We start from the raw sequence: 5478 nt of genomic DNA, 5'->3' as shown, positions 1-5478 counted from the left end.
AAAACTGATTTTTCTATAGCTGATTTTTTTCCAGGTGTTTATTATTTTGCAATTATCTGGCAGAATAAGGACTGATGTTTAGTTAGTTCCCATATGTGAGACATTGTTCTTCTGCATCATTTACAATGCATAAAAACCTACTTAGCAAACATAGAAAAATATAATACATTCGGTAATCAAAAATTGGAACAATGACTGGCTCTAGATAAGATGAGCTAGGGTTGTGAAATGGCCTTTTATTGGAGACTGTTTCAGCATTGTGCATGATGATGTGTAAAGCTCTCTTCATAGAGATGATGAAAAGTGAAAACACAGTAAACTCAAAAGGGTGCTGCCAACTGCGTAGATGACCTTGAACAACTTTGCTAACCTGTCTTATTAAAAGTATTTGTGGGCTGCCGTGCAAGGCACAGACCCTGCACTAGGACCCTGCTGTCATATCACACAAGGACCAGCTTAGAGCCTGGATTTAAGGCCTAAGCTGAATGATCAGGAACCTGGGGGCACTAGCCTCCTTCAACAAATGGTGGCCTCGGGGGCTGTGGCTGTGGCTCTGATACCCCTGGATGTGGTGAAGGTCCACCTGTAGTCTCAGAGGATCTCAGCCAGGAAACTGACACCTCCCTTGAGATTCTGGAATCTCTTACACCAAATCACCCTCCACTCTACAATCCCCAGGGAAGTGCCTCCTTCACTGCAATGATGTCTTGGAGCCCCTCCCTGTATCTGTGTCCAAATGGTCCTCCCTGTGGTATGTGGTTTCAGGATCCTTCCTGCTTCACTTGCGCTATAGACGCCTTTGTGAAGATTGTGAGGCATGAAAGTATCAGGACCCTGTAGAGCAGACTCGTAGCCACCCTGGTGATGACTATACCAGCCACCATCGTCTGCTTCACTGCCTATGATGAACTCAAGGTTGTCTTAAGTGGCAGAACCCTGACCTCTAACCTTTACTCACCCACAGCTGCTGGTGCCCTGGCCCTCATGGGTCCTCTGACAGTGATTAGCCCCCTGGACCTTGTGCAGACCAAGCTGCAGGCTCAGCACGTGTCATACTGGCAACTAGCCACCTGTATTTCCAGCTTTGGTGGCTGAGGGCCTGGTGCTCACTGTGACTCAGCTGGGGTCCCACAGTCCTTTAAGATGTGCTCTTCTCAGCTCTGTATTGGTTCAACTATGAACTGCTGAAGAGCTGGCTGAGTGGGCTGAGAAAAAAGACCAGACATTCATGGGCTTCAGCTTTGTGACTGGTGGCATCTCAGGAACAGTGGATGCGACCCTAACCTACTCTTTGATGTAGTGAAGATGCAGCTGCAGGTCACACTGGGAACTGTGAAGACCATAGGAGTGACGCTCCCACGAATTGACAACACCCAGCTCCTGCTTTGGGGAATCAGGGCTGAATCAGGCACCAAAGGACTCTGCAGGTTTCCTCCCAAGGATCATCAAGGCTACTCCCTTGTGGGCCATCGTGATCAGCACTTATGAGTTTGGCAAAAGCTTCTTCCAGAGGCTTAACCAGGAACAGCCTCTGGGTCACTGAAAGGTTGAGGAGTCAACCAGCATAGTGGGAGCAGGAGACTGAGCCAAGTTCCTTTGCCTCAGCATTAGGGAGAGTCTGCATGTCTTTCCTTCCCAACCACGTAACACAGGCTGCCCTCAAAATTCAATTCCTGCTGTTCCCCTCCCAAGATCACCACTTCCCACTTCTATCTTCAAGACCAAATCTGACAACTGCTCCTTCTTTGTACTCCATTTGTGTTTATTGTAGCTTGGCCCCCAGGAATCAAGATCCTGGGACTAAGTTGTCTGCCTGGCCCTGTTTGTTCCCTGTCTAAAGCTGATGACTTTTCTTTGAAAAAAAAAAAAAAGTTTGGCCGGGGGTGGTGGCACACGCCTTTAATCCCAGCACTTGGGAGGCAGAGGCAGGAGGATCTTTGTGAATTCAAGGCTAGCCTGGGCTACATAGTGAGTTCCAGGACAACTGGGGCTACAATGAGACCCTGTCTCAAAAAGATAAAAATCAAAGTTTGTTTATTTATGTGTATGAGTGTTATGCCTGCATGTATGCAGGTGCACCCCAAGCAATGATGGTGGAGGCCAGAAGAGGGTGTCAGAGCCCCTGGAACTGGAGTTCCAGAGGGTTGTTAGCTGCCATGTGGGTACTGGGAATTGGACCTGGATCCTCTGCAAGAGCAGTCAATGCTATTAACCACTGAGCCCCTGCTCACCATTCTTGAGTCTCATTGTTCTTGCCTACAAGTTAGTTTCTAGTAGATACTCTGTAAGCCAGGGCTTACAGGGTATCCCTAGTGCAGGAATGGATCACCTGGCAGGAGCTGAAGAATGGTGACTAGAGAAACTGGAGTTCCCTTTTTGGCTGCTTCATCTCATGAAGAAAAGAATTTAAAAACCGGTTCAGAAGGAAGCTTGAGGACAGCTTATTAGAGTTTGAAAGAAAAACAACAATATAAACAAGCTGAAAAAAAATCCCAGCAGCTGCCAGGAGGGAGAAGGAGAAAAAGTCATGTCTTAAGTTAGCCATAGAGGTCAGAGGAACAGTGAAAAAGCCCACCATGTCAGGAAAACATGTTCAGGAGCTGTGGTTGGGTATAAGGGTATAAGTTAAGAGGGCATTTGATTTCAGGGTTTTGTGTTCTGGGGACCCATTAGAAATATAGAGAGGAAGAGTACTCCAAAGAATGAGAGCGGGCTAGTGAACTGAAGAAAGAGCCCGAAAAGCATCCTGCCATTGATGTGTATGGCCCTTTATAGTTCCCTGCCTCTCCCATTTTTAGTTTGCCCCATACTCCCTCATGCTTTTTTCATTAGATTTTCATGTTAATCTTGAAGTACCTATTTCCAGTCCTTACTATCCTGTCACAATGGAATAGGATGAAAATCTTTGAAGAGATTTGAATTGTTATTTCTACCTATCCTTGCAATGGTGAACTCTTTCAGAAGGTCAAATTGACCTCGTTCAGGTCAAATTCCAGAGAAGAAGGCAGGCCATGCTTATAATCTAGATCCCATAATTTAGGAGGTAGAGGCTGGAGAACTGGATCTGGACTACACGAGTTTTTGGCCAACCTGGCCTACATAGCAAGACCCTGTTTCAAGACCACAGAAGAGAGGGAAGATTGAAAGGAAGAAGGACAACAGGGAGAAAGGATAGAAAGGGAGGAGGAAAAAACCACAAAAGAGGTCAAGAAAAAGGTCAGTGTAGTGCAAAGATGCCTTGACAGGATAGACCAGAGGCAGGAAACAAAGTAGAAGCTAAAGAAAGAGGGTAGAGCTATAATTAATTGTTCTACAATCAAAGACATTTCAAAATAATAGTGCCAGATTTGGTGACAATGTTTCAGAGCAACTGGCATAATAGTGGCAGACAGAAACAAAAGTCAGTCTGAAAGGTTTGTTGACAGCTTACCATGTGCTTAGGAGTTGCCAGAAACTTTAAAGGATTACACATAGCCTTACCTCCTAGAGGTCAAAAGTGTGGAAGGAGAGACAGATATGTCACTAACCAGGCTACTTGATAGTTTGCAGATAGCACTAAAACAAGGGTTTAAATCAAGTGCTAGTGGAGGCACAAAGAATCAAATCTGTTTCAGTTAAATCTGGCAGGAAAGATAAGGAAGGACTATAATGAAAGTGATATTTAGGCTCAGTCTTAGGAGAGAAGTAGGATCATCAGAAGGAGGGCTAGGGAAGGGCAGACAGAGCAACAAGCATGTGAAGAGAAATAACAGAATGAGGCCACATGATGTGCCTGGTACCCGGTGAAAAAGAAGTATAACAAGTGTGAAGAGAGATGGAGAAGTGGTGGGAGGGAGACAGAAAATAAGCTACCCCAGGGTCATGAAGGGATTTGAGGGGCTTTGACTACAATCCAGCAAGAGGCTGGATGGTGGTATTAATACTAACCTCTACAGCACATATGTAGCCACTAGTAGGCTCAGCCCTCAGCGATCAGGAGTGAAGGAGGAAAATCAGCCTTGTAATTCTGAACTAGAATGAGTGGTTAGGGATTTCAGTGATTGAAATATAAGAAATGGTTTGAAGGGGGAGTGATCTGAATTTTGGTCAAGTTAGGAATGTCCATGAAAAATAATTAGGTTATTGATAATATAGTTCTGGGACTCAGGAGTGAGCAAGGCTGGATTTAACTATTTCAAAGGCAGCAGTAGCAACAGAAGAGATGCCTAGGGAGAGAATGGTGAAGGTAAAGGTAAGAAAGTGAAGAAGAGTCTTAAAGAACAACTGATGATGAAGAATGTGGAGCGTCGTAGGGAAGATAAGACAGCAGAGATGTGTTGTGAAACCCACAGGCAGTTGAGATTTTACAGTTGCAGTGGTTAGGAATTTTTTTTTTTTCAGTCTTGAAATCAATACCTCTAAAAAGTAAAAATAGGTAACGGTGGGGGGGGGGGGCGGGAAGGGGCTAGGGGATACCTTAGTGGGAAAGTATTTAACAGGTTCATTCTGGATTCAGTCTTTAGCAACAAAATACCACCCCGAAAAAGAGGTCACTGGAACTGGAACTTAGTGATTGTGAATGAGAAAGCATCTGTAACAGAGGATGAGATTGTTAGTGACCCCAAAAAAGAGGTCACTGGAGCTTAGTGATTGTGAATGAGAAAGCATCTGTAACAGAGGATGAGATTGTTAGTGAAGTTAAAAATTTGAGGAATTTGGGGTACCTTCTGTCCAGGTATAATTTCAAATTTAAAAGATTGAAAAGCGCTTAAGAGAGCTCTGAAATTCACTCTTTTTAATTTTTTTATTAAATTTTTGTGATTGTCATATGATTTGATAGTATTTAGATCTCACCTATCCACACCTTGCCTTACTGCCCTCCACCCAACCACCCAATTTAATGTACTCAGTTTGTGTGCATCCTTGAGCCTGGTTAACCTATGTTAGAGTCCCATCTTTGTAAGAGACTGTCTTCAGAAGCCATAAATTGTCAAAAGTTCCTTAGGTTGGGGTTTCTTTTCTACTTTCCCACATGTATGCTGGGATTTTGTCTGGTTTGAGCTTGCATGGGACTTGTGCATGCTGTCACCATTGCTGTGAGCTCATTGATTAAATGACTGGCTGTCTGGAAGACTGTTTCCTTGTGGTCATTCACCACCTCTGGCTCTTAGAATCTTTCTCTCTCCTGTTCCCCAATGATTCCTGAGCCTTGGGAAACAGAAGTTTGAAACAGGTGTCCTATTCAGGGATAGGCTGTCTGCAATCTCTTATTTTATGCACATTGGCTAGTTGTGGGTTTTGTGTTATTCATCTTTCCCTCCTTTCCTTCCTTCCTTCCCTTTCCTTTTCCATTTTCTTTCCTTTTTCCTTTCCTCTTTTCTTTCCTCCTCTCCTTCCCTTTCCTCCCCTCTCCTTCCCTTTCCCCTCCCTTTTCCCTTCCTTTCCCTTCTCTTCTCCCCTCCCCTCCTCTCCCTCCCCTCCCTCCCCCCTCCTCTCCTC

General features: G+C 44.7%; 1 pseudogene; it reads left to right on the top strand.

Moving 5' to 3' along the window:
• Positions 1–736: 736 nt before the first annotated feature.
• On the top strand, positions 737–1543 carry LOC103740736 (annotated as a pseudogene).
• Positions 1544–5478: the final 3935 nt, after the last annotated feature.

Source organism: Nannospalax galili, unplaced genomic scaffold (assembly GCF_000622305.1).
Source record: "Nannospalax galili isolate Female #2095 unplaced genomic scaffold, S.galili_v1.0 scaffold510, whole genome shotgun sequence".
Taxonomy (NCBI): Eukaryota; Metazoa; Chordata; class Mammalia; order Rodentia; family Spalacidae; genus Nannospalax; species Nannospalax galili.
The sequence above is the reverse complement of the archived record's forward strand: the minus strand, read 5'-3'. Positions and strand labels throughout refer to the sequence as shown.